This window comes from Emydura macquarii, unplaced genomic scaffold (assembly GCF_026122565.2).
Source record: "Emydura macquarii macquarii isolate MOO-44397 ecotype Brisbane River unplaced genomic scaffold, CSIRO-AGI_Emac_v2 contig_1253, whole genome shotgun sequence".
Taxonomy (NCBI): Eukaryota; Metazoa; Chordata; order Testudines; family Chelidae; genus Emydura; species Emydura macquarii.
The window spans coordinates 5,192,587-5,202,265 of NW_027131390.1; the positions used below are offsets into that span (position 1 = coordinate 5,192,587).

At 45.7% G+C, this 9,679-nt stretch overlaps 1 long non-coding RNA gene across 1 annotated transcript; it reads left to right on the forward strand.

Moving 5' to 3' along the window:
• Window positions 1-203: 203 nt before the first annotated feature.
• On the forward strand, window positions 204-9,346 carry LOC137153880 (uncharacterized). The gene is made up of 2 exons (XR_010919914.1): window positions 204-310; window positions 8,770-9,346. It is a non-coding gene; the product is annotated as an uncharacterized lncRNA (long non-coding RNA).
• The last annotated feature ends 333 nt before the right edge of the window (window positions 9,347-9,679 follow it).

Here is a 9,679-nt window from a genome sequence, read left to right on the forward strand (position 1 = left end):
GAGAGATAAAACTTAAAACAAAGAATAATATATAGTGTAAAATTATGCTTAGAAAGTTTTTAATAGTGCGTCTGATTTGAGGAGTCATCAAAGCTAGATAACATTGTTACTCTTTGAACCCTACCTCGTTCACCTGACAAGCAAGTAGAAAGAACCATTTTGCTGTGTATTTTATAGGACACCTGATTCTTCCAGTTTTACAATTCATCCATTTCACCATACAATGTCAGTGGTTTCTTATTAGACATTTTAACCTATGTCTTGGTGTCGGAAACTGACCCAGCTAGATCTGATCATGTTGCAGTCAAAAGTAAGTTACTTTACTTGTTTCATTTTATTGTGGCTCTCCTCTTGCTTCTTGACATATTAATTTTGCACAGTGATTTGCAGTGTGAATTTTGGCAAGCTGCATTGATCTTTGCATGTAGAATTGTCACTGGTGACTTTAATTTTTTTCTGTCATTTGGGAATGTTGCATTCATTTCAGCAACCACTTCTCTCCATTTATTTTGCAAGAAATATTTGTGATGTTATACATAAGTTTTGCAGGTGAAGACTGGTTTTTTGATTATTACAATGGGCGCCTTCACACTCAGGCTTGAATTTATGCTATTGAAGCTACTGTCATTTTAAAAAATGATTGTCAAGTACACTTCTGTAAAAACTTTGCTTTTCAACCATTTCCCAGCACACTGGTTGCTGGCATGCTGTAGTGTATATTCATATCAAACAGAGACAGAAATATCTTAATGAGCACATTAGCTGGAGCCATGCTACCCTTCTAGGCTGAAAGACTAGAGCATGATTTATATTATAACTAGGATTTGAGTGTATTATTACTTGATGAAGTTTGCTCGCTTCCTTCTCTTAGGATGTCTAAAAACAGGTTGTAATTTCTTCAGATTTTTAAAATTTACCCTGGTTTGATTGCAGCGTTTTCTAAGTGTATTCGATACCCAATATTTCAAATGCAAGCTTGCTTGACTGTGACTGGTCGCATAAGGCACCTGGTATTATCTCTGTTCCCTGATTGGCTGTATGTACCACTTATAAGCGGGAGGAGGGCTTGAAGAAGTCATTGAGGATTTCAGTCTCCTCGGGGGAAACAGCACATAAACAGTTGTGAGACACTTTAGTAAATGTTAACCCTTTTCCTTTCTGGGCCACGTATACCTGGCTTGAGGCATCATCGGTCCTGGAAATATTAGGCTGCTGCAAGAGTCTTAGCCTAGGGGCAGAGTTTGGATTTAATTTTCTCTCATCACAAACACACAAAGTAATTGTGCATGTGTAAGCACTCTCAGTTGTAAAGGGTTTTGACACATCCTGTCTGGCTTGTTTAAATTAATAGATTTTTTTAGGGCTGGAACAGACCATTATGCTTATCTAGTCTGATATTCTGCATAACACAGGTGATAGACTTCATCCAGTGATTCCTGCATCTAGACAACTTGTGGTTGAACTAGAGCATATCTTTTAAACAGACATGCTTTCTTTTTGATGGAGAATTTAGCAAGTTACTCAACGGTTAACTATCCTCACTAAAAATATGCATCTTACTTCCAGGTTAAACTTTACTAACTTCAGCTTCCAGCCATTGGATCTTGTAATGGTTTTGGTTGCTAGATGAACATCTCTTTGCCATGGCTTTGGTGCAGGGTTTTGGGAATCCTTTCATGCTGCTGCATAAAGAAATGTCCCAGCCCCCCATTAAAATATCCATGTGCACTCACATGTGTAATCATATGATTTTACCCTCTTATTCAAGTGCAACTTGGTCATCCAATGTCCTTTGGCATTGACCAGCAAAAGGACCTACAGAGGCCAAAACAAAATGGATCAAATGCTCATTGATAACACCTGCAGCATTTGCCAAGCTGTTTTATATTGGATATGAATCGTATGCTAACTGTGCCAGGCTGTACTCTCAATTATAAATGGTCTAGTATGAACCTAGGTGAACCAGCAACAAGTGATGTTTTACCTTTTATTCAGCTGAAGGAAATGCAGACTGTGTCAGTTTCCGCTTTGTGCAAAATAATTCCTACACCTATGCTTACCAGTCTATTGTGTTGACTTTCTTACTGTTTTACTATTAGCCTTTGTTTTAGCTGGCACTGGATGACCCTCTCTTCAATTACTGGGCTCAGACCAGCAGAGAAACAAAATATGGCCATTCTCTGAATGCCATTAGAGAAAAGATTCCACAGGTTTGATATAAAATGAAAGGATTGTTGAAAAGAAAAAAAACCCCAAACCTAAATCTCACCACCAACAAGGAAACCTAGCCTATGTCAAATAGCTCTGCTTGTGAGTGGGAATAACTGCTGCCTCTTTTGTAATCCATAGGAAATGGAGAAGTCAATCTAAGATGAAGATAAATTCAATTTAACATGGGATGTAAATATAATGAAGTAGATAGGGACTGATGTTCCTGTTGCCCATCACATATATCTTGTCAGAGTGCTAAAAAAAAACCCCAAACTCCTCATCAGAAGAGATTTCAAGACGCTAAGCTCCTTGATTAATTATAAGAGGGCTGGGTTCTGCTGTGTAGTTATTTCAGAGCTCTGGAAAAGGGACTCATTGGAGGGTCTAAGATGCATGGTGATTCTATTTCTGATAACACAAGCACCTGACAATGAGACGGAAGGGCTGGGAGTTTGACTGCGAGGTGCCTGAGAAGCTCAGGGAATTTTCTAATGGGAATAGAAGAACAAAAGGAGCTCTCCCTCCCAGGAGTGACAAGCTGACCTGGAGACTTCCTGAAAGACAAGAGTGTATTCAGGGGAAGGAGAAGGCTCTTTAAAAAGTGAGTGTTGCTAAAGAGATTTTTGCTCTGGAAAAGAAAGTTGTTAGGTAAGCAGATCATGTATGGTTCTGAAGAGCAAACCTGTTCATGTCTGGGAAAGCTTGAACTCAAAAGGATGGGTCTATGGATGAAGACCATGATAAATCTGGATTTTGGAGTGTGTCTTGGGCCTTGTCTACACAAGGGGGTTTTGGCAAACATTTCCCACGGTTACTAATTCTGGTGCAGATCTACTGTACCCTGCAGAGCTGCTCTGAACCGGGTTAGATAACATGGTGCTAACCCCAGTGTCCACCTGGAGCCTTGTGTACACTAGCATCTTACTGCTGCTTCTACTGGAGGAGCTGAACCAATATTAGCAATAGTGGGAAAACGTACCATAAACTGTTAGCATAGAGAAGCCCATCAGGGGCCTAATCCTGCACTGTAAAATCCTTGCTGGGCACAAGGAAACCCCTCCACTTTGCACCTTCCCCTGAAGGTGTGTTGACATTACCCGCAGTCAGAGGCAGGGTACTGGTCAAGGTGGATGTTTGGTGTGATCCTAGCAGTTCCTATGTCCCTGATGAGTACTTGCTTCACACAAGAGCGGCAGGATCAAAAACTGTTTTACAAAGTGAAAAAAAGACTTTGTTGGCAGCAGCATGCAGATTAGCCTCCGCTTGGCCTGGACACAGCCTCTTTGCATCTTCATCAGGCCTCTTCTGTGGCTTTGTAGGCAGCAGTGCACAACGGGGGGCTGGGGAGATGCAGGGTCTGCCCTTCTGTGCAGGACTGAGTGCTCCACAGCTTTTCTACAAAGTACAGTTTCATTTGTTAGGCGCATTTTTTTCGGGTCTCACTGAAAGTTAATCCACCCTGGCCGGCTCCTAGCCCGATGCCTGAGAGCTGCTGCATTTCAGTTTTTGTTTTTTTGTAAACTGGGCAGGTAGCAGCCTATAGATTGTGCCTCTCTTTTGATGATGTCACCCAGCCTCTGACTGCCAGCTGCCATTTAATAATGAGGCTGTCAGAAGCAGGTCAGAACAATCAAAGACTTTTCTTTCCTTACATACACCTGTATTCATATCAGGCCTCTCCCCTGTTTTGTTTGAAGTGAAAGTGGCAAATCTACATCTTTAAGAATGTGGAAATGGAAAATCAGAATGATTTTGCACCTGGGCCATAAGGGTGAGGTATAGACAATCAGAATGTCTGTTTAAGATAAGTTGTTCAGGATTTCATTCAAAATTATCTTCTGTGGAGATGGGTACAGAAAGATGCATAAAAATCTTTCTCTGCTAAACTAAATCTTGTTTCCAGGCCTGATAATTTGAAAGGAGATAAATTTGTAATTCTATCTGGGAGCAAAAGAAAAGTTAACATGCCTGGATCATGTGACAGAGTCCCCCCAGGAACCAAGCTCTGGAACCACATGAGCAAAGCCAGTCAGGACTCTAGTGCTCGGAGTCTGTCCCCCCCAACCCCAGGTCTCCACACACCAGGCAGCCGCCTCCTGAATCTGGCCTCGGAGCATACAGGACCCCTGCCCCGCCTGAGTTTCCCCTGTGAGTCCCCTTGGACAGGACTCTGGGGAGCTCCTACACGCCCCCAAAGAGGCCATGCACCCTGTCTTGCAGTCAGAAGCGATTCACGGCCAGCATGGAAATCAGAAGGGTTTATTAGTTCTCAGGAAGTTACAGCAGCAACCAACTAGGGAACCTCAGAGCCCATTCTCAGGTCCAGCCTGGCATCCTCCAGACCCCTTCCCTTCCCCCTCCACAGTCTTTTGTCTCCTTCCCGGGCAAGGTGGCCATCTCTACTTGTCTCCACCTGCCACAACCCTGTTACAACAGCTGGTTGACCCAGGGCAGGGGGTCCTGGCCATTGTTCGTGTACGTGTGGCTGCAGGAGGCCCATCCACCCTCTAGTGGCTTCTGGAATGATCACACACCCAGGTCCCATCACCAGAATACATGAGTAACATACGGGGGAAACTGAGGCACACACGGCACTCAGTGAAAACCCCAAGAATATTGCCACTTTGTTGCAATCATCAAACCGAAAACTGCAGAAAACGGATCCCCAAGATGAAGAAAATGAATATGAAAGAAACATAAAGGTTACACCCAAGGTCCTGTTTTAGGCCAGAATATTTGTGTTCATCAGACTGCGGGCAAAATTTCTTCTCTCCCATCTGCACTGCAGATCCCCATTGCAAATTCTGCCCTCATTCCCCACACTGAACTCCTCCTGACATCAGGGGAAATTCGGCCCGCGCAACAAATGCAGAATAGACAATAGAGCGCAGCAATGCAGACAGAAGAGGAACATTTTTCTCTGAAAATGTAAACAGGCAGCATTGAACTGGGGGATTAAGAACCAAGAATGGTGTTTTACTGACAGCAGGCTATGGGAGAAGTTTCACACCATGCATCCTTCCTATTCATGGTTTTTTGGACTCAGACTATTTGGATATGGGAAATAGGCAGACTCGCCTCTACTGCTGTGGGATCAGACTTTTCTAGACCTCTTCATTTATTTGACATAACTGTATATTGTGTTCATGGCCTTTAATGTGTGGGACCCTCAAAGGGGTCTAAGGCTGACAGGTGCCCAGCTCCTATTGGCTTTCAAGTAAAGGAAGTTCCTTGATTCTTGGGTTGGCAATCATCAAAAAAACAATGGGCTACAATGCAGGAGAACTTAGTTTGAGACAACCTCAGTCCTTCCTTGATTCTGGCAGTGGCTGAGTGCAGCAGAGGTGATGCTTAAACCCCTGGGAAATATCCAGTCTCCTGTAACCCAGGGTTTCCATTTATTTTGGCAAATCACGGTTCTATTCTCAGGAAACTTTGGCTTCTGTTCTCCGCACAGTGAGTGAGAGGGGCCTTGGTGGTTCCCATGGGATCATTTGCAGGGAAAGATCTCCGAACGTTCCTCCTGAAGAGCTGTTTGTCTCTCTCCTGTCTCTGTCAGTTATGAACACTCTTCATGGGGATGGAGATGGGGCGGGATTTGCACAGTTTTAAAACATCAGTCTTGGTTCCTTTTTATGATGTGACAGAAGCAATAGTAGGGTGTGGCAGAGAGATGACTGACATCACTTCAGCAACCTGAGACTGATCTGTTTTATCTTAGTTCTGAAGGGACTTTTCAAGGGCTAGGATGACCTTGAAGGGGAAACATTTCCACCTCCCTTTCTGCCCCCACAAAGAATCAGTGAAACGGCTTTAAAAGTGCTTCACTCCATCCATCCACTTCTCTTCTTTCAGACTCCAGAGGTTTAGGAATGAAAGTGGCAGCAAAGTGACTGTGAAAGAGATAGCTCAGCCTTAACATGACTGAGTAGTATATGTGGAAACTCATCTTCTATGCTGAATTTAGGGCTAAGAATTCTTGCTCCTGTGATATAGTCCAGGGTGCTCAGGACTCAGACTTTACATGGAACTATGCAGCAGTGCCCCATCTAGGTTGAAGTATGCTCAGACCTAGCTCTTCTTTTGATTAATAGAGCAGCAAACTGGCTCACCCCAGTTTACAATGATCAGTGGCTCCAATAAGAAGGGGGCTGCTGCTGCTAAGCCTATGGCAAGTTATGAAGTAGAAGACTTTGGTGAAACCCTTTTGTCTTCTGTATTCCTAAAGATCTAGAAGGGAACTTCACAGGGGTTGGTCTTGCCTTCTCCAAGGTATCTTTATGTCTCGGCAAAGGAAAGCTGGGACCTCTTCCTTCGTTAGATATTCATGAAAATAACCCCTGCTCTCACCAATAATCTGACTGAGTTCAAAGGAAAGGTGGGCGTTGGCCTGTGCCCATGAGGTGTCATGAACATGGGCTCTGTTGGATCCCCAGGGGAAGTGATTTTCTGCGTGGAGGCACTTCTCTGAGGATGCCCCTGCCAGCCGCCCCTAGCGGATGATTTCAGTCCATACAATTTGAGGCAACTTTTCTCTCCTTCGCAATACAGCCTGAAACAAAGACTCTTGCAAGAAAGACGATGATGGGTTTACAGTGCTGCACTGCCAAAACACTTCGAAGAACCAACTGCAAAGGGAGAGGGGCTCAAATTGTAAAATTACACCGTGTGCCGGCTGTCCAATTTTCTGTTGAACCGAATCCAGCTGCAGCCCTTAATCCGCTCTGCCTTTTCATGCTAAGAATCTCAACTTGCTTTATAGCGTGAGACTGCAGCAATATGCAAAGGCGTTGCCGTGAGCCAATTGCAGCAAGGGGAGGAAGGAGGAATGTGAGCACAGCAGCTGGGAAGGAGGTGGCTTTTGCTCAAACGTTGTTGGTAAAGGCCTCTTCTTCCTTGTTACTGTTCCAAACACACCATCCCGCTTGCGATCATCCACTGGCTCCCGCCTCTAAAGGCAGCCGATTCTACCTCTCTGCCATCACCAGCAAGGCTGTGCTCACCACCACGCATCTCTGCTCCCATTTCCCCTTGCTGCCCATCTTACATCCCTCTCACTGGCCTTGTCTCTTGTTCATGCGCTGAACTTCATGCAGTCTGGCAGGGTGCCCCAGCCTATTATCACCCCCTCTCTTCTCCTTCAAACCCACCTCTGAAAGCAGCTGCTCCTCCCTTTCACATCAATAACTCCCTCCCCTGCCCTCTGCCTCTCCCCTGTCTTCCTGTCTCTCTCCTGGGCTTCGTTTGTTTGGGTTTTTTTGCTGAAGTCCTGATCCTGTAAGTATGCACGTGGCTAGTCCCACTGGCTTCAATGAAACTACTCCCTGACTTGAAAGTGAAGCACACGTGTGTTTCCAGGATTGGGTCCATGGACTGTACTTTCTCCAGGACAGGCAATGCGCCTCAATCGCCTTGTCAGATGCTGTGTGCATTTCTTGAGATAGAGAGGTGGCTTTGTTTGAATGATAGTGAGTTTCATTGTGTTGTAGGCAAATACCAGTGGGAAAAAATGCACTGATGCTGACTGGCTTTGGATTTAACCCACCTGATGTAAACTCACCCTCCATGTGGGCTGGAGTTCTGTTCCGAGTGCTCTGGGAACGTCTGTGCCGTCTTGGCATTGAAACACATGGCTGTGCTGCATCTGAGAGTGATGGGGAAGAGTGGCATAATTCATGGGGGTGACATCAGATTCCTGGGTGGGATATCATAGCGATCAGCTATAGGGTTTCACACATTGCTTGTTGAATGTAATCACAATGAATTAACCACTTCTGTGTTTGTACAGTCCCTAGCACACTAAGCCCTTTTCGGGCTCACCTAACTAAAAGTAAATCAATCCTGGACAGCGACCAAGGGCCTGCTCCAGCAAACCCGTACTCAAGAAGTCATTTCAAGCTCATTTTGGAAGGAACCTTGTCTTCTTCCATTGTTCTGTGAAGCACCTAGTATGGGTCTGGGTGCTTGAAAAACCAACAATAATAATAATAATGTGTAAAAGTCAACTGTGAAAATACTCCCTAGGCAAAGGGATTGACCCCTACCTGAGACTGCTTTGAAATCTTAGCACTGTAGCAATATTTAATGTCCAAGTCCCCTTTCTCCACTAAGTACAAATGTTTTCAGGCTGAAATGTTCAGCGTATTGTATAGAATCAGAAGGAGCCCTGGCTACGCTGTGAACAAGGTTAGACAGTGATCAAAGGTTTCTGAAGCCATTATCATAAATTGTGTCACCAGAGCCACGGGCTGTGTTTACTATCCTGCAATGTAGAGTTGTTATACACCCACACATCTGAGAAAGCATATCTCTGCTCCTAGATATATATGAAGTTACACGCACACACAGAGAGGGAGCAATCTAATACATTTCCTCTTACACAAACTTCTGAGCATTGTGGTCGAAGTACATAAGGGACTTTCTCCTGAAAAGGAAAATATTGTGCTTTGAAGTGAAGGCTCGCAAATAAACCAAGCCTTGCCAGTGAAACCCTAGGAAAACACCGTGTATTAGAGAGGGCACCAAATTAACGATCTGGCGAGTGATTTTTTCCCCTAGGGCAGCATTTAAAGCTTCCACTCCAGTGAAGCTGGCGGAATCCAGCCTCCCACCCCCGTCTTTAGGAGAAGGATCCTGCAGTCCGGGAAGAAAGGGAAGACGTTTATATGACTACAGATTGCAGGACCCAGCCAGCCCAGCCTGATCTGACTAACTGTGCAGCGAGCCAGGCTGCAGTCTGCGCTGCATGGGGCTCTCGTTTCTCTGTGAACACGTTGCCTGCAATCGCCCTCCGGTTTGCCTTGGGTTCTGACAGCGAGAAAACGCGCATCCCCTGCAAAGGAATGACTAGCTAAGGGGCAGCCCCAGCTCTCTCCTCCTGACTATCACAGCAGTGAGAAGGAAACGGGTCCCGGAATAAAATACCCCCTGCCGCCCCCTCCATAGAGACCTCTCCTTGTGACTCCGCGGGCCCGGAGTAACTGATGAGCCGCCTGTTAAAAACCCCTGCTGTTGGCTCCTTCCGGGCCGTGGTCTGGCCGGGATGGGGAGCTCCTGGGGTCAGGGAGAACACCTCTGCATTTGTGGGAGAAGCAGCGCGCAGAGCTGCCGCTGAGACCGGCATCCTTCCTGCGGTGTGGGCCCTAGTCAGTTACCTAGTGACTGGCCACTTCTCCTGGCCAGACATGCTCCCCCCGGCCCCGAGGGTCTCTCTCTGATCGGTTTGTTTCTGCCTTTCCCCCCTGGCCCATTTCATGTCCGGTTATTCCAGTATCGGTTTAATTCCATGAATAATGGAGAGGGACTAAACACCAGGCAGGTTAAACTACCTCTTCTGAGGAAGGTGGAGCCCCGGGGATCGAAGGGGAAAACCCGCAACCAGCACCCAAGAGCCGGTGCCGGCTGTGCTTGTAATGAAATGTCTCTCCAGGACCAACCCAGGCGAGCCCGGCGGGCTGGGAAACTGTTG